Here is a 19,125-nt window from a genome sequence, read left to right on the forward strand (position 1 = left end):
GACATGCGAGTTATTTGTACACTATTTGTCTCCGTGTAGCAAAGAACAGAATTTGGCTTCCTTTTCGTCATAAAGTCTTTGATCTGTCACAGGAGAGTGGATTTTTTTTCTCTTCTGCCAGCTGTCGAGTGAGTGATGGGTCGATTGAAGGTTTAAGCCACAGAAAATAAATTTTCTGAAGCCACTCGCTTCCTATTCATTTATACACAGTAATAACACACTTGTTTTATAGCCCATTCGGGATCACTTTGTTGCTTAGGTGGCCTACTTACCACCAAAATCATGCACTCCTGCCTTTTCCTAGTGGCCAGACACCTCCATGCACCAGCCAGTAGGACAGTCACTGGGGAGAGCATGATCAGGTATAGTCCCTGTACATCTTGTATCTGCAATATATAAAGGATTGTGATACCCAGCACAGCTAACTTTAGGTCCTGCAATTACCACTGGCCTAGTTAAAGCCCTAGCAAAAAAAAAAAAAAAAAAAAAAAAAAAAAAAATGTAAGGTCTTTCCATGAGCAATTTACAAGCTATGACATGTAATTTTGCCATTTGAGGCTAATTCCACAGAGGACCAAGGGACCAAGGTCTGCATTGCATATGGGTTTATCATTCACCATCCCTGCTGAAAACACTGCAGAACACCTTCTGTGGTTGCAGCAGTATAATTTGGGGTAATTCTGGGAAGCAGAATGAGATTCCATCAGGGTGAACTGAGCCACTTGTGGTCTGGTTCTGTTGTTTGAGAAAGCCTCAGCCACCAGGAAAATCTTGAGACCACTTATTGATTACGCAGGGGAAGTCAGGCGCCCTAGGAGTGCAGGTCTAGCTCTGGAAGACAACAGCAACCACAAGTGCTCCTTTTTCACAGCTCAGTTTGATGCACAGTTTACAATAAGGGAAATATTCCTAGCAGGGTGTAATGGCCCATACTTTAACCTTTCAACTACATTTGTTTTTTTTTTTTTGCAGGTAGTTTTTAAGCATCAGATAATTTAGAGCTTTTCAGCACATCAGATGTGAACGTGGCATGGAGCAGAGGCCAGGCAGGAGATGTGGCCATGTTCTGACAGACTGAAAAAAGAGCAGAACTGCCAGCAAACATGTGGCACCAAGGAGGCAGCATTACCTTCATCCCAGGGGAGAGCACCCCACGCAGGGGAGCTGCTCCAGCCAGCCAGGCTAGCTGCTGGGCAGAGGAGATATCTAAGACACAATTTCCATGTTTCAGTTTCACAGGAAAATACAGCATAATGTTGAACTAGATCCAGAAAGGTAATAAATAAATCATTAAAAAAACATTACTCAGTTCGAGCCAACTGAAGTACCTTGGTTTCAAAACAGCAAATCAAACCGTTGCCGTTCTCTTTCCCTTATTACAAAAACTAATAAGGTTAACATTTTCTTGTGCATTTTATTTTGCACAAGCTGCATTTTTCCATTAAAAAAAATAAAATACAAAACCAAGCCTTTCTTAAAGAAAAATTTTAAGTTGATAACAAGTTAATTAACATGGATTAACTAAGACAGCTTCACTGCACCTACTGCTAGAAAATATTCAGCCTATGTGGAAACCAATGTTGCTTTTCAAAAGTGGTTTTTGCAGGAGGGCTGGGCACTGCACAGCTGTCTCTGGATTCTTAGGAATAAGAAGGTAGCTTAAGCAACCTTAAGCACAACTGCATTTCATTATTATAATCTTATCTATAGAAGGAAAGAAAAAAAAAAAAAAAAAGACTTTTTTTCTTCCCGTAGCTAAGAAAAAAATCAGGAAATTTGGGAAGGGCAGGCCAGAGAGTAGCAAAGGTCTGCTCTGATGGGTTCCCATGTTTGTGACTGGTTGAGAACCAGCTCATACAATTCCCTGGTGCTTTGTAGGCATCCATTCCTCTATATCCAGAGTGATAAAGAACAAAGGGAAGCAAATAATGGGGTCAAGGAGAGGAGAGGAGAGGAGAGGAGAGGAGAGGAGAGGAGAGGAGAGGAGAGGAGAGGAGAGGAGAGGAGAGGAGAGGAGAGGAGAGGAGAGGAGAGGAGAGGAGAGGAGAGGAGAGGAGAGGAGAGGAGAGGAGAGGAGAGGAGAGGAGAGGAGAGGAGAGGAGAGGAGAGGAGAGGAGAGGAGAGGAGAGGAGAGGAGAGGAGAGGAGAGGAGAGGAGAGGAGAGGAGAGGAGAGGAGAGGCAGTGGAAAATGATGATATCTGGGTAAAACAGGCAGCTCAACATACTGATGGACTGCAAAAGCAGCAGTGCGTGGTGCTGGTGAGCACTTTGATTTCCCCAGACAACCACCAAAGACCCCTGCACAGGTTATTGTCTAGGTAGAGCTCCACTGGCTGCGTGTTCTCTGAAATGTATTTTCACACTCTCTTTAATATCATTCAGCAAATGGCTTCATTACACTGCTCCAGACTTCTCCTAACTGTGTCTATCCCAGGAGGACCCAGGCTCTGGGACAGCATTTTATGTTTGCTTAAAGATGTATTCTATTTATAACTCTGTCCACTGTAGCGGGCAAAGTACTTTTCACTAGACCTTTGCTTGGCAATGCTAGCTTGCTCTTACATACACCTAGGTGCATATTTTTTCTCCTCTCAGTTTTCTCATTCACTGAGCCACAGATAATTATTAAGCTGGGAATGATAAAAGACAAGCCAGTTAATAAAATAAAGGAAAACAAGAATAAAAATACGACCAGTTTGTGCCTCAGCCAAGGCACATCTGTGCCTCAGAGGCCATGGACAAACTTGGCTGTCTTGAAGATGCCCTTGTCTATCCTTCATAGTGGCAGGGAAGGAATAATCCACCTACAAGTTTAAGGCTCCCTCAAGTTCTTGTATTTGTGTGGGTTCTTCCACCTGATTTTCCCCCTTTGCTGAGCCAGCTGAACTATTTCCTCAAAGTTTGACAAAGGGGGATGAGCATTCCCCTTGCACTATATCAGACGGCATCCCAGAGGGACCTTGTGCAGGAGAGATGCTGAGATGGTGCATTTTCTGTCTGAAGATCAGGTTAAGGATGTGCACCAAGAGATGGACCTCAGCTGCTTCCCACTGAACCAGACCTGAGGTAGATTGACATGAACCAAGGACAAAGAATGTGCACAAATTCATCTTTCAAATAGCCAAGATTTAGGTGTCAGATGTTGCTGAGGAAGCACTCTGGATTTGGGGCCAATTTTCTTGTGATTTCCTCTCCAGTCAAGGCAGCTGTAGACATGGGTGCATTGTGGGCTCTGGGGTCTTCAGCATTTTCATAGCATTGCCAGACAGGATTCAGAAAGAGAAGATTGGTGTCCCTGCGTCTTACACAGGCTCCTCTGTATTTTATCAGCCAGACACAGAAATATCCAGATATGAATGCAGAATGACCTATATTCCCAGTACATCTAGTATACACCTGCATCACAAACAGATTTTTGACTTTTCAGTATGTATCACACAATGAATATTGTACAACAACACAACAGTGCCCAGAAGGTACGGGTTCACAGTACAAGATCACCATTAATATGATCACCATATGTTTTTGGGTTCCCAAAGGGCCTATATCTTAAATTCCCATGCATACTTGAAAGAGTCAGAATAATCTGTGTTTATAGATGTTGTGTTTGTGCGTGCTGAAAAAGTGTCAGGATTCCAGGGGCAGATTCAAACCTCAGTGCTGTAACACCCGAAGAAACAAGTGTTTGAAAAAACAAAACAAAACAAAACAAAACAAAAAACCAACCAAAACAAAAAAAAAAAAAAAAACAGATAATTAAATGGTAAAGATCAGTCCCTTCTATTGTGCCAGCTCTTTCCACACCCTGCTGAGGAGAGCTGAACAATCTTTTTGTAGTCTTTGGATAAAATCAATTCTTTTGACTAATTCCTATACATGCAGCCTCCACAGTTGTCTTGTTTCTGATTTTGCAAGGCTAAGGTACGGTTTCCATAAAGAAACAAGTAGTGTTTGTATACAAATATGCACCACACAACACATGTGCGTGTTGGCATACACGTCCCTACGCCTCCCTGTCAATAACTACACAGCACAGAACCACGCTTACAGCTACAGGCATCCGTCACAACACATCCCCAGCCCACCCCTGCAAAAGACAAAGGGTGGAAGAATTTATAGGCATCCCACTAGGGCTGCGTGCAGCTAGGCATATTTGTGTCTACAGATTCGTTCACACTCTCCACAAGCATGCTAACTCATACAGAGATTTGCATGGCATGCATGGGTGTGTAGCCCATAATTGCAAGCACTATTCAGCCTGATTTTCATTTGCACAATGGCAGCCCAGACCAAACATGCATGGACCTGCCTCTTCATGCATCAGTTTGGCATAATGACATAAGATAAACACATGTCAGATCCACTCATAAATTAAAGCAAGATGTAAGCCATACCTTCCCTCTTACATGGATAGTTGCATGCAGCACATTTTCCCATATGTTTGCAGCAGACACAAGCTTATGTGTATAATGAAGTCCGTGACACGTAGGCTCCTAATTGCTTTTGTGAAGCCAGGTGCCTGTAGACTCAACACCTGCATAAAATACCCAGATCACACTAGCTTTTTCTGTCCATAACCTGATCCCCTTTGTGGAAAGCAGGGCTGCATTAAGAGCTCTCAGAGAGCAGAGCTGATATTGCCAACCAAATTGAAGACAAAGCTTTGCAAGATGTTTAAAATCTAGAAAATCTGTAGCTACATACAATTCTCCAGAGCATTGGAAAAAAAAAAAAAAAAAAAGAGAGAGAGAGAGAGAGAGAGGAAAAAAAACATAATTTCCAGACCTAGCATTTTGCCATGGATAGCCAGCTAGTTATTTTAAGAATAATCACATGCAAATAATCAATTGAAGGCACTTTCTGAGTCACAACAAAGCTATGTACTTCCAACATACTATATCTGAGGGCTAAGATTAGGCTGCACAAGGAGCCATTCAAGTTAAAAACCAGTCATTGGGTTAAAAAGCTGTTCCAACTATCATTTTTATTAAGCTTTAAGGAAAATTGAGGCAAGGAAAAAGGAAACCTCTGTTATCACAAGCTCAGCATGAAAGAAAAGGCGAAGCAGAAGTCTGATCTCCAGCACCACAACGGAAGAAACACGAATTTCCAGTAGAAATTTCCAGAATTTCTCCTCTGCCTCATGTGGAGCGTGGGCACCTCAAGCTTCACTGTGCAATTCCTGCCTCTGGTTGTGTGCCTTGCCCAGGAGGTAGGACCATTTCCCCAACTTCTATTCATCTCAAATCTTGTTTTATCAACAACATTACCCTGCAGCAGGAAACCCCTTGTTTTCTCCTAACCCCTCTCACCCCCCTCCCATATTACCTTTGGTGGCCTTACAGATGTTTTTGGCAATGGAAGCGCCAATATCTACATTACTGTAACAGGGGCTTATTAAAATAAACAGTACAGAGAAAAAACATCCCTCTCTTGTTTCACTTTGTAGTTGCACATTGCTTAGTCCCTGCCCACTGTGCACACATCCATACTCTGAATATTACTTTTCAATTTGCTTTTTAATTTTTTTTGTGTTTTTTTTTTTTTGTTTTTTGGCTATTGCCAAGTTGGCCAAGGGGCAATTGAGATCCCAGCATGGCTTATAATACTCAGCAGCGTTTTGTTCTTTCACTTGAAGACCAAATGCAAAAAGTGGGGGACAGAAAGGGCAGGGAAGGATTTAATGGATAGTAACAACACTTGTACTAGCAGCAGCTCCTGGTAGTATAATGACATACATGCAGATGACAAAAATGCAGAAAGCAGAAGGAATTTGGAGCTGCCAGTGCAGTCTGCTGTACAGTTAGCATTAAGCCATGCCAAGGCAAAAGACACCAGAGTTTCAAGGCAGCAGTGGATTCCTACAGGGATCAGGAAGTAATTTCTTTTCATGCATTACACAATTAGTCTAGTGAAAAATGTCTCTGGGCTGGAGGTCATTTTCCACTGAATCATCACAGATTGGCCACTGCCAAAGGCAGGAAACGATGCAAAATGGATGGGTGATCTCAGGAGACATGGTAAATCCTGTGCTCCCACTTAATGCCGAAGCCCAAGCTCTCCTGGTAGCCCCTCTAAGGAAAGTGGAGTTCGGCAAGATTTCCATGCATATTCGTATTCAATAATTGATGAGCTCAGTGAGTTCCTAGAAAAGTAGCTCCTTCCGGCCATTTTCTTTATTTAAATGTAATTGTTTGTTTAAAACCGTAAAATGAAAGCCCAGAGGGAGCCTGAGAGTTTGACCTCCTGTGCCCACTGTAAGAGATCCGCAGCCACAGCAGGGATTTCACTGCTCTGCAACACTGGCGCTTTCTAAAAGTTGCTGTTAAGTCCAGAACTAAAGCCCTCTCCCTTGTGCTAAAGAAGTCTCCATGGCCTGTTGGCAAATCAGGGCATATAATACCCATGTACGTGTTCTTGTTCCAGTTAGTAAGTGCCACACACAGTGTGCATTGCCCTGCCCTGACATTGTGGAGTCCCCGCACTGCAATGAGGACCCATATGCCTTGGTGTGGGCATTCCCCAAGGTCCCAGCATCTGCACAGTTGAAATGAGATTTGTACAGAAAATAAGTCTGCTCACAAGCTTTAAACTCCTTCCCAATGGAAGGGCATGGAAACATCCTTAGAGATATTTCAGTGCCCTGCCTTTCATCTGGATCTAAGAAATACCAGGCCAGATGAAAATAGTGGATAAAAGGAAGGTGGGAGTTTCCTCTCCACATCCCGTGAGACTGCTTTTGATTCAGCATGGGTTAGATACGCAGGTCTGCAGCAGCCCTATCCACCAAAACACCAAGCGTGCTCAGTGTGGCAGTCAGCCATCTCTGCGTACCCACAAAACACCTCCCGGTCTACATTGCCCCCTGGGGTGTTTGCCATACAAACCCTGTCCTCAGGAGACAAAGGCCGGATGCATGCAGATGTGTTTCTGGGCTCTTTGCCCTTGGGCAGAGAGTGATTCAGGAGACAGCAGCATCCCTAACAGGAAAATTTAAACATATCTGACAAGTCCAGGAGGGCGAAATGTGCTATTTGCTTTGGCCCTGATCCTGCAAAGGCTGAGTGGTGTGTTAACTTTATGCACTGCAAATAGTGCCACAGCTGCTGTTATAAAGGCATACAGTTTATCGCACTCCTCATCCTCTCTCTGCAAAGCAACTTGATCCTCTTTGTACTAATATGTCCTGCAGTGAACCTCCCTGTCTCGTCCCAAGCATGTCTGTAATGGAGAGGGAGCCTGGCTGGGAAGGCAGAAGCACATCTGGCTGCAGGATGCTTGTAGCACCTGAGGCAAACCCCCATGTATTGTGTGTGTGCAGTTAAACCTGCGCTGTGTGTGCTTGATAGCTGGGTATCAGCTAGGTATATGGCTATGTAATTATACTGCAATTAAATTTAATAGCTTTGCTAACAGCTCAACTGCAGGAGAGTTTGTCTAAGAATTTTTATACTGGGATTATTAACCTTTTGCTGGCTTCACACACCTATTTACTCTTCTATACTGTCCTTTAAAATTATATTTACATTTCATCCAGAGGTTTAGAAAAACATTTTTGTTGTGATTGTTCTTTTATAAGCCAGCATTGTCCAGCACAAGACTAAATCAAGCATTATGTTGCACAAATGCGGAGAGTCCTGTGCCCTAATGTCCATGGGAGGAAGGTCTTGATCTCATGAGCTGGGTAGTCCCCTGGAAGCAGTGGGCTCAGCCCTTCCAAAACAGAATGAGGAAGATCTGGGTATCTATTCCTTCAGGAAAAGATGTAAAGAAGTGGCACTGAGTTGCAACAGAGAGAGAGAGGGAAAAAAAAAAAAAAAAAAAAAAAAAAAAAAAAAAAAGGCTCCTGAGGTGTGGCAGAAAAGCCTAAATAACAACTTGAGATCAGTACTCTCCCATTAGCTGGTCTGTGCTCTCTCTCAGCTAATGGACTGTGGCAAGACAATTGAGGATTTCCATCTTCAGGTCCACATTTGAAGCAAACCTATGTGCTGGAAACAGCCACCATCTGGACTACGGCAGGAGAAATAGGAGCAGGAGCCCAGATTTCCATTAAACAATGCCCTGCTCTTCAGATAATTCATTGCTTTGGTAGGTTCTCCAGGGACACAGTAAAATATATCCTAACTTCAAGGATCAGATTTCCATGCTAGTTTAGCATACAGTGAATTTCCGTCCTTTGCCTTATTCAGCTTACAGGACTCTATCGATCTCTTTGTTTTAACCTTTTGTACTGTGCAAGGTCTGTGCTTAGGCATCCTCATTTCTCTCTATTTATTAAAAGCAATGATTGCTGCTTTGCAAATTGGAATCTGCTTTAGCTTTCACAGTGATTTATAAAGTCCTATCCCTTCTACCATGCCAGGTTTTGTTTCTCTGTTTTAACTTGTTTCCAGCTTCATAATGATTTTTAATCAGACAACAATTAACGATGCAAATAAGAAGAATGGACACTAAGGAATTGTTACATCTACTGTATTACAGTTATTTGGATTTCTGCAATTATTTTGGATATTTCTTTCCTCTTTTTTTTTCTTATTTCATTTGGAGGCCCATTACCACAAATGTTTAGCAACATGTTTAATAGTCATTGTAGAAGAGCACAGTCAGTAGATACGGTACGGTCCAGTGGAGAGAGCTTTGTGCTAGACGTCATGATACATTAGCTTTTTATGCAAGAGGTGTTTATGGGCAATGGAAAATATTAACCTTTACCCTGTCATTGTATTATAATAATAAAGAACACAAGGCTTAGGCCTTTGGCTACAAGAAGTCTTCAACCTACCAAGACCCATTGCAACAACCTTTTATTCAAAAAAATATACAGCCTTTGGTAAACATACTGAAAAAAGAAAAAAAAAAAGGAATAAGAAAGCATCTTAAATCTGATATTACTTTTCACTTCTATGCATCATTAGTGTGATATTTTCTAGAAAGTATTGGAGTACTAGGAATGAACCGTTTAGGGAAAAGTGGAAGTCAGATAATAGCATGTTCTGTTTGATGGTACCAGCTGTCTCGTTGTAGAAGACACTGCAACTTCCAAGCTATTCCTTAGCATATGGTTGCCCCAGGGTATGGCAGATATCACCTCTAGTCCTTTCGTTAATGCCATTGTGTTAGGGAGCACATGAAACACTGGAGGTTTGATAAACAGTATGCTAATTTATGCTCCACCTGCAAGGCAACTCCCTAGTGGGCATGGGTGAACTGGAAGATAATTTCCAGTCTTCATGTTTAATGAAAACCAAAGAAACATCACATTACAGCTCTTTGAGCGATTTCTTCTAATTGGAGTGGAGTTTTTGGAGGCTTTTCTCCCCACTCCCATCTATATAATGCAGTTTTCCATGAAATGTATAATGATGTGTCAATAAATCACTAGGCAAAATAAATATGCAGATCTTTTAGTGGTGAATGTTGCGAGAAATAAACCTTTTGTAATTGATAATTAATGTCTTCAGGATCAATAACTGGCAGAAGAACCTGTAGAGTAAGTCTGAATCATCTATGACTACTCAGGAATGATCGATGCTTTAAAACAAGCCTGAATACCAGCCAAATGTATAAATTACAGCTTTAATATAAGTGAGCTACCCAATGGCCTGAAACAGGACCTGTTAGTGGCAGATGCCGGCCATTTGGCCTGTTTCACGAGCACTAATACATTCTATCATCATGTTGAGACAGACACAGAATGATGAGTATTATTCCAGCTTGGGAAGCTATCTTGCACAATTCAGGGACAGGTTGTCTTGCTTTCTCCTGTCCTTCCTGAAGATACCAAATCCATCGAAAGAGAGTGCACGAGTGGGCCTTTGGCATTTATTCCTACTTGTGAGTGATTAATGCCAGTAGTCCAAGCGGTGAATGCTGCAGCCCACAGAGAGAGCTGGCTGCAGTAGTTCTTGCTATACTTTGAATCTGGGGGCAACTAATATACAGAGAAAGTAAAATAGTCAAACTCTCCTTTCGAGCTGTGAAATATGGGGATGAATTTAGACCTCACTGCTGAGATTATTCTGTCCAGTATTTTGTTTAGATCTCTATTCTCCGTGCCTGTGGATATAGATGTTGGATGCACTATATGTCCTTTATGTATCGGATCTACAATGATACATGCACTGCAACTAAAAGGACAAATGTAAACACACAAACAAATTCAGGCAGCTCAGATTATGTGCTGAGAGACCCAGTTATCGTAAAAAGACCAATAAGAAAGAGTAGAAGGATGTTTGACTGCTGGAATGACTCTTGTTTCCTTTTCATTATTCTTAATAAAAGGAGATGGTGCCGAAAAATTGTGTTTCCCTGGTTATTTTTCCCAGGAGATACTTTATAAAACACAGAATATATAACAGACTGTGTTGCAAGCAAATACCTTATTAAGTGAATATAGTTAGAAAGAAATAGTAACAAAAATGAACAGTAATATTTTTCACCTTTTACAGTTAGTGAAAAGTGAAATAGTTCTTGATACGGTTTTAATAGCAGCTGCCCTAAGAGTGGTGAGGAAAGAAACCTCACAGGCATGGTGAAATAAGAACTTTTTAAATACTAGTGATGAATCATTAGCAACCAAAAATATGGTGTAACACTTTTTGAGAGAACACTAATAAGATTTCTCCTGTGAGATCTGGTAGTGAACAGAAGGCATTTCTTCTTCTACAGTCCAAAAATGCAGGTCTCCAGGAAAATATGTTAGGCCACACTTAATGGCAGTACCTATGTCAGAGCTATTGATTCAAATATTTAAGGACATGAAGGTGCTTAGATATGTACTTGCATCGCAGTAACAGGACTGACTGCCAAGCCCATGGCTGACTCCCCGTGGCCACGCCATCCCCCCCACCCCAGGCCCATACATCCTTCCTGCTGCTGTTGCTTGCAGTGCTGGAGGTCATTCAAGAGAAACCTTAACCCAAAGACCAACAATTGCTTCAGGACCACGAGCTGTGTTTCAGCAACAGCCCTATGTTAGTCATGTTAGGTGAAAAACTCTATCTCGGACCGTTTTCCACCATGCCCACTGGTTTCTTACTTTGTTTAGATTCTCACACCTTCCTGTGCAGCCAGCCCATACATTGACCATACTGAGACATGGTCCCAAACGTTCAGCAGAGCCAAGGCCAGATGTGTTAAACATGCTGTGGAGCCTGTGCTGCTCATTAACAAGAGGGCCTAAATGGATCTCGAAATGACTCCAATTTAGGCATCTAAATTGGTAATCTCAGGGCTCAAGATTTTCACTGTAGTCAACAAAGAGAAGTACGCACATCCAGAGGGCAACAGAGATGTAGGTGAACTGGCTCCCTGGGGTGCCTGGCTCTTTTTGTTGACTGAACAAGAGGTCACAGTGAATCAGTCCCTTAACCTAGAGACATCATAAAGGTGCCCCAAGTTAATTTAGGTGAACACTAAGATTTGGGCAATAAGCAAAATCCAAAACTAAGTTATCTTATGTTAACTAGGAAGGATGTGCTTGTCCAGTGTTTCTCTGGGAGGGAATTTTCAGCTCACAGGTCCGTGTCCATGGGTACGGCTGCAGGCTGAATGCAATCGGGTTAGTGAAAGAAAAGCATCAGTTGACACAAGCTTATCAGCAGCAGTGACATGGTTGCCTGATGCTCATGCGATCCAATGAAAAGGTTTCTGTGTCAGGAGGTAAAAGGGGCGTCCTTTAGTGAAAAGACCACCAAAGCGGGACACTACTGGTTGCACAGCCTTGTTCTTCCAGGACAAGCTCCACCAGCCAGGGAATAAACCTGAACAGCAGAGATAAAGTTGTATTGTTTCCACTGATGCTAGATGACTTTTTCAGTAGAAGCGATCCTATTCAGTTACATTCTTTTTTATTATTTTTTTTCCTCAAGGATTTGAGTCACCTTCAAAAGCAATCCTCCCCCTCTTTGCTGTTATCATCCTAGCATCATCTGGTAATGCCTGTAAAAACAACAACAAAATACATGAAGGAAAAGAATAATATTATTTGAAAACAAAATAAAAATAAAAATAAAAGAAGAAAAAGCCAAAACCAACCAGAACTTTTATTTCTTGTTGAGTAACCATATTCCATGAGGCATGGCAAGCAGACATTAAATTCTCACTCGACTCAAAGGCAAACCATTATTCTGTAATTTTGTATGTAAATAAGATGTATTAGGAAATCACTCAAGCAATTAATTAAACAGCTGTTACAGAATAAGTGATAAAGGAAACAGGGGGATGAATATGCGGAATTTTCCTTGCACAGGCATCAGTATACATTTATTTATTTATTTATCCGTTGCTTGTGTAGCTGTGCACTACAGTTCCTGCATACCATGGTATCAGCGCTCAGCATCATTAAGAGAATGTTTGCTCATGTGGTCAGATCCTGACTTCTTTGCTACAGCAAAAGGAATGGAGAATGAAGATGACTTGGAAGGGAACAGCAGTCTGTAGTTTTTGCCACATGAGGCTCTCTGTGGCATGAGCATTGGTTTGCAGGCATGGCCAAGACTTGAGCTGAAAGGGGGACTTTATGATCTTTCAGAAGTAATCTTTTATCTTCAAGAGGTACAGCAACCTGGGAGTGATGTGCTGACCCTAAACCAAATGGTAACATCAGCCTTGCTGTCTTCACATAGCCACTTGTTTGGAGAGAAGCCTACAACTTTATAACGTGGGTCATATATTGCACACAGAAGCAGTGTAATAAGGGAAACCCTCTTAGTAGAGAGCAGCCCTCAAGGTCAAATACCCAAGGTTGTCCAGGCCTCAGCCATGGCTGACATCCAGCCAAAGAAATGAAAGGCATGGGGCAAGGGACAGTTGGGAACTTATGAGGAAACAAGACAGGACAGATGAAAGGTAGAAAGAAAAAGGGCAGCACAGAGATGAGTTTTGGCTAAGAACACAGAAAAGGCTATAAACTGATGATAGACCCCAAGCCTCCCATTTCCAGATCCTTCCAGCAGGACTCCAGTTCCTTGGAAACTCTAGCTGTGCTCCATCAGTGGAGCAAGATCAGGCCTTCACAGGTTCTTCCATAGACCTGGTGTGTGCAAGGTATTTCTGAGGCGCAATGGGAAGAAACTCTGCAGGTCAGCCAGCACAAAGGGAACCATGGAGAAATGCAGATCAGTCCACATTTCCTCTCTGCTCATTCTCCTAGACTCCCTATTCCTTTTGCATAACTTTGTTCTGATTCCTGTTATTGGGAAGATCCCTCTGACCCTGAAAGGTTTGTGGCTTACTGGTGCATTGATGATGTCTAGTCCTGGCAAAGCCAAAGCAAGGTATGGTATCCTGCTCCTATCTCATATTCCGGCTGTTCCTTGCTGATGGGGCTGGGCTCAGACTCATCTCCCATGCATACAACACCCCTTTTGGTGTAAGACTGCTGTTTTGTTTTCAACAGTCTTTTAATTTCAGTACCAGGCTTGGCAGCCATCTTCACAGCCATTTCCATTTGCAGTGAGAACAATCTGTACCACTGCCTCGCTGCAGGTCTGCAATGGACGCGGTCCAGCTCTAGATGAGGTCCAAACTGAACAGAAGCCTTCCAGCTTGCAAGCTGCAGTTATGAGTAAGGGAGACACAAATGCCATGATGGCCTTTTAAGGTAGAGAAAGCCTAGCAGTGAGCAGAAAAATGGATGCTTTCCCTGGGATATACTCAACCCTCTATAGAACCAGCACAAAGCAATATATCAGAGCTTCTTGTAACTGTTGAGTGTTTCCATTCATTCAGCTGAGCAAAATAAATACATGGGGTGAGTGGTTGCAAAACTGAACCTTGCATAAAGATGGCAGCATTGCGAGAGCATGTGTGTGGGAAACAGGGTCTTCAGAGTATCCACAGCAATTTGCTTAGCTATGGGACCATACTGTGTCACATTCCCAGCCTTATTAAAAAGTGCTCACTGCCTCTCCAGTGGAAAGGATCAGAGCCTTGAAGAGAGGAAGGATTGTTCTGGCTAGTCAAGGAAGTAATTTTAATTTGCAACATTCAGCTTCCAACTGTTCAACAATAGCAAGAGGTTAACAATGTGGAACTGGGTCTTGCTCAGAAGAGGCATTTTGCTCAGGCACTTTGTGCATGTCACTGTCAGATCTCAGGAAGAAATTTTCTCCTGCTCCCAACTGCCCAGCAAAGGGAGCATACACCCAGACTCCTGCCCCTTGGCAATGCCAGCGACTCCTATCTGTCTCCAATTTTTAAGGCAGTGTCAAAATGATCTGGATTTGAACCTGGGTTCAACAGCAGCTTTTTTTCACTCTCTGATCTGGCTCCGTGGCCAAAATGTTCTCACTTTGCTGGAGGATCCAGAGTTCTCTCCCTGGTCCCATGAGCTTGCTGTTGATTGCAACTCATTATCTTATTCAGAGAGAAGCGCCTTCTCCGGGGCTGCCTCGAGTACCAGCGGAGAGACCAGATCCCTCTGGTAGTCCTAACCCAGGTGCTGGAGTTAAATGCCTCAGTGGACCCAAGCGATTTGAATTAGTGCCAGACAGCGGCATTGCAGCTCCGTCTGCTGCCTCCCCGCTGCGCCGTGAAAGCAGGCATCCACGGTGCTCCAGTCTCAGCCCATTACCTCCTGTCTGGCCATTTCAGTGAAGCTTATAGGAAACCTTCAAATGCAGACTGGAGGGTGTTTTTTTTTTTAGTGGGCAAGCATTGGGGAAAGCGTGACTTACAGCTTGAACAAATGGTTCAGAAGTGAAGAATCAGGATCTCCGAAGTGCTGACCTTTGGTGACTGCTTCATTAAAGGGACGGCGACAGCCCAGTTCTGGGAAACAGCTCTTCTGTGATTTTACAGGGAGACAGCTTTTCTGGGTTTTGTTTCTTAGTTGCAAACAGGCAGTACTGAAGCACAAAAACACAGGGAGGGATCAGTTCCTTTGGGCAGCAAAAGAGCAAAAGACAAGGATGCATCAGTCCCAGAGCAGCTCACAAAGTACCACAGCCACATCATAGTGCTGCACAGGCTGCACCCATTAGATCATTTAGGGGTCCACTGCACACAATTCAACCACTTGCCACCATCACTCTGTTCTTCTTGTCTAGGAAGAACTTGCTACCCAGCTAATTAAACAAACTAAAAACAAGAGCATCCAGAGGGAAGGGGCTGGCTTTGCTCCTTGATTGGAAATGCCATCTTTCCCCCATTTGCTCATTTCCAGAAGTAGGAGAAAAGGGGTGGTCCATGACTCAAAAATGTCTCATTAAGTCATTCTCACTTCAGTTAACAGTCCCAGATAAGGGAAGGACATGGGTGTTTTCTTCTTCTGCCCACACTGGACAATTATTCCAATAGCTGTCCTATGTGTGGCAGAGTTAATAACTGCAAATGAAGGACATTTATCTCTGAAATAACTGTTTTGATAAAAAATGGTAAAATCAATGAATTCATTACTACACGCTGACAGTAATACTTGGGGGAAAAACAAGCTTGTGCTGTTATAAATGATTGCAGTCTAGTGGCATTTCAGTGTTCAAGGAGGTGTTTGTGTGTAATGGAAACATTTGTGGCCTTTATCTGCAATTGTGGTGGGCTTATATGCAGAGCACACCTACTGCAAACACTGCTACCAAAGGCTTCTGGACCACCTGCAATTTCTGATCTGCCCACAACAGCAGAGCTTGTGGGAAATTATAGACAGGTAAGCAATCACTCAGCATTTTGTATCTGCTGAGACAATGAGGGAGGCATGGTAAAGATCTCATATAAATGCCTCCATCCTCACCAGCACTAAAGCCTGAACACACAAACCTCCACCATGCACAGAATTTAACTTAGCACTAACCAAATTTTAACAGTGACAGGTACTCATAGTGTTAGCCACACCAATAAGTTTGTAAGTAGATATGCAAGTGTTTGTGGGATGGACATTTACAGCCAATATTAGCCACAGCAGTAGAAACTCACAGCATTCTGCACTGGATTGGGATAATCTGTGCCAAATCCTGTGCTACCAGATTTTTCTCAGAAAATTTTGGCACACCATTTTACCTGCAGAATCATAGAATCATTAAGGTAGGAAAAGACCTCAAAGATCATCTGGTCCAACTGTCCCCCTACCACCAATATTACCCACTAAACTGTGTCCCAAAGCACCACATCCAACCTTTCCTTAAACACCCCCAGGGACGAAATGTAATGTTCAGGGGTCCTTTTTGGCACTCCAGCATTTCATTTCCTAACAGGTCCAGTGCCAGAAATTTTCTCTACGCTGTTGAAAAGTTGCACCTGAACAAACTTACAGAGTGTTAGCTTCCCTTGCAAAACCTTTTAAATTATTATTCTAAAATTCCTGCAAAATATTTTCATTTCCAGTCTTGCAACTGCTGTGTGTATATTTTTCTTCCCTTTATCCCTTCTTTTTCATTTTCCCTTCCAAATTTGCCACCCAGAAAAGAGAGAAGGGAGAATAAATAATTGTATTAACAAGTCAACATTTCATTTACTTTTTTTTTGCATCTTACTGAGGAAACAAAGAATGGAATTCATTCTAACAACTTTTTTTTCTTTTTTTTTTTAACAGAACATAAAAATCAACCCATTCTGTTGCTCATTTGGGATTTCTTGAATCACCTGAGTTTAAACAGCTCCTGAAGACTTTCATCTCCTGTAGAAATGAATGGCTTTACCCTTATTTAAATTACCATTTCATGAGGTCAGAAATATACACTCAAAGTGCCACGTTCATGATCTACCATCTTGAGGCCTTCTAGCTGCCAAGCTGCACAGAAATAACTCAAAACATTCCACTCAATAGGTTCACTGGGTGTTCAGTGTAAACTAACACTGATAGGATTTATGGATGTACCTTCCAACTCTTCTTCCTTCCAAAAAGCAGAGGTGGATTTTGTGACATGAACCTGAAAACCTCTTGTATGCATTAGCAAAAGTCATTTAGTCCTTGCTCATCACACCTGTGACACCGGGCTTTTCCTTGGCAGCTTCTCTCTTCTCATCTTGTTTTGCTTTGATCCCAGTACTTCTTGATGGCGATTTGCAGTGACTGCCTCTTCTGCCTGTTTGCAGGAAGCCTGTATATGATGTGAAACCTCTAAGCCTGCAGTTCTGCACAGCTGCACTGTCGTCAATAGTTTGGGGCTATCTAACACCAGCAGAGGATCTGGCCCATCAGCCCTAGGTAGCAAGGGGTAGCTCTTGATTAGGCCAACTGACTGGGCCAATACACAGCTGTAGCAAGGAACACAAGACTTTATAAACTCAATGGGTATGTGCAAATAAATCCATGCTGCACTCACCACTCACTTGCCCTAGAAATAACAGCCTTGTCAGAGCATAGTGTACTGGCAAGAATAGCAAAGCATCCGACATGATGAATAATGTTTACATCGAGAATCCAGATGTCATTTTCCATCCTGTAGCTCTAGAAATAATGGCCTGTTACTTCTTATTAAATCAAGGGTAATCCATTCACCTACAGGCCCAATGATAGCTGTCTCTGCTAATCTCCACTCAGGGAGCTATATTCATCAACGGGAAAGGCCTATGTTTCTAGCAACAACTGGAAGCCCAATGATCTTCAGCAATGAAATTTCAGATATCAATTAGTAGCTTAAAAGTATGGGTCTGTCAGTGCAGTCCAGCACTAACATAAAAGGCAGTTTTCCATCAGAAACATGACCTCCTGCATCCTCAAGCAGCATAGGCACCACTATTACTAATCTCCTTCACAAACTTTTTTATTTACAAGTAGTAGAAAACTCAATGACCCTCTTTAGTGATGATTCTCACAGTGTCATACAGCACTTTAGCTGGTGTAATCCTCATATGGATGGACCTAACTTCAAAATTGGATCTGCTTTGAGACGGGGCTTGGAGGAGATGACCTCCTGAGGTCCCTTTCAACTCAAATTTTTCTATGATTCCGTGAGGGAAGCAGTGATAATACCTATGATTAAAATGCTGGGACCTTGAAAAACAATGGAACATTCTCTTTAAACCATCTTTATGCAGTTTGTTTTCCCTAGTTGAGTTGAACCACTGACATCCTTGATCTGACCTAGCAATTATGCCAATGTGCACCTGCCTGCCTTTGTCTTTCCGCTGAAGTGTGAAGAAAGGTTATTTTTTCTGTAAAAAAAAAAATGGAAATTTTGAAAACAGAGATTAAATAAACAAATGTGTGACCAATTTAATATGAGATATTTGCACACAGCAAGATCTGGTCACATCTACTTTCAGATTCTAGTCCTTTGCTTTGGGGCTTTTGGACTGTAATTGTGTTCAGTCTTCTATTTATACAATGAATCTATAATGTAATTTCATGAGGTACTGAGATGCACTGAAAAACATATGAGCACTAAGTTGCTCTGCCTAATCCATATGAAACAGTGTTGGAAATCAGCCTGGTAAACATGGCAAGAGAATGAGCAAGGATTTCATCTGGGGCTCTGACACTAATCTAAAAAGGATTACCAAGGAGATAGCCTGAGATGCAGAGCACTTGAACAGAGAGGACAACGAATCCTATTTAAATGAATGCATTGGATTGCGGGTGGCTTGTAAGCGATTAGCACACTGACTTCATACTGACCAAGCCAGTAGGAGTTCATCCCTCACAGCAACTGCACTAGTTACATTTACTGCTCCATTTACAGAATACAAATAGAGGTTAAGAGAAACAGATGATTTTCAAACATTAACTTTTAATAGGGACAGCATGTCTGGCAAGATGAAAAGAATGAAAAGCCCTTGCTGTTCACAGTTGTAATCCACCCCCGGTTGTCTTGCTGCCATTTCTCCACAAGTCCCACCACTTGTTGCTCTGGGGAAACCGCATCAACACAAATTGACATTAAGGCAACCAGCACTCTGTGCTTGGTGTCCTAGCGGAAGGCATTTCTTACACTTTTGTTCATGCTCTTTCCCCGATGTGGTGCTGCTCATGACCATGCTCCTCTGTGCTCCCTGTTCTATCTCGTTTGTCTTGTTTGCTCTTTAAATTGTATGTTATTCCTAATAACAGATCCGTCCATTTGGAATGATGGAAAGCAAAAGTCAGGCCAGCAAAACATTTAATTGTGGGTTTAATTTAAAACATGAGAACTACCCATTCTGAAAAAAAAATAATAATATATTCCCTCCTTTTGTGGCAGAAA

The 19,125-nt window shown here is 42.3% G+C and overlaps 1 long non-coding RNA gene across 1 annotated transcript; it reads right to left on the reverse strand.

Moving 5' to 3' along the window:
* Positions 1–13,683: 13,683 nt before the first annotated feature.
* Positions 13,684–17,133, reverse strand: LOC137842793 (uncharacterized). Its single transcript, XR_011089217.1, has 2 exons — positions 16,818–17,133; positions 13,684–14,853 (listed from the first exon to the last, which is right to left on the reverse strand). It is a non-coding gene; the product is annotated as an uncharacterized lncRNA (long non-coding RNA).
* Positions 17,134–19,125: the final 1,992 nt, after the last annotated feature.

The sequence above is a fragment of the Anas acuta genome, chromosome 20, assembly GCF_963932015.1.
Source record: "Anas acuta chromosome 20, bAnaAcu1.1, whole genome shotgun sequence".
NCBI classification, from domain to species: Eukaryota; Metazoa; Chordata; class Aves; order Anseriformes; family Anatidae; genus Anas; species Anas acuta.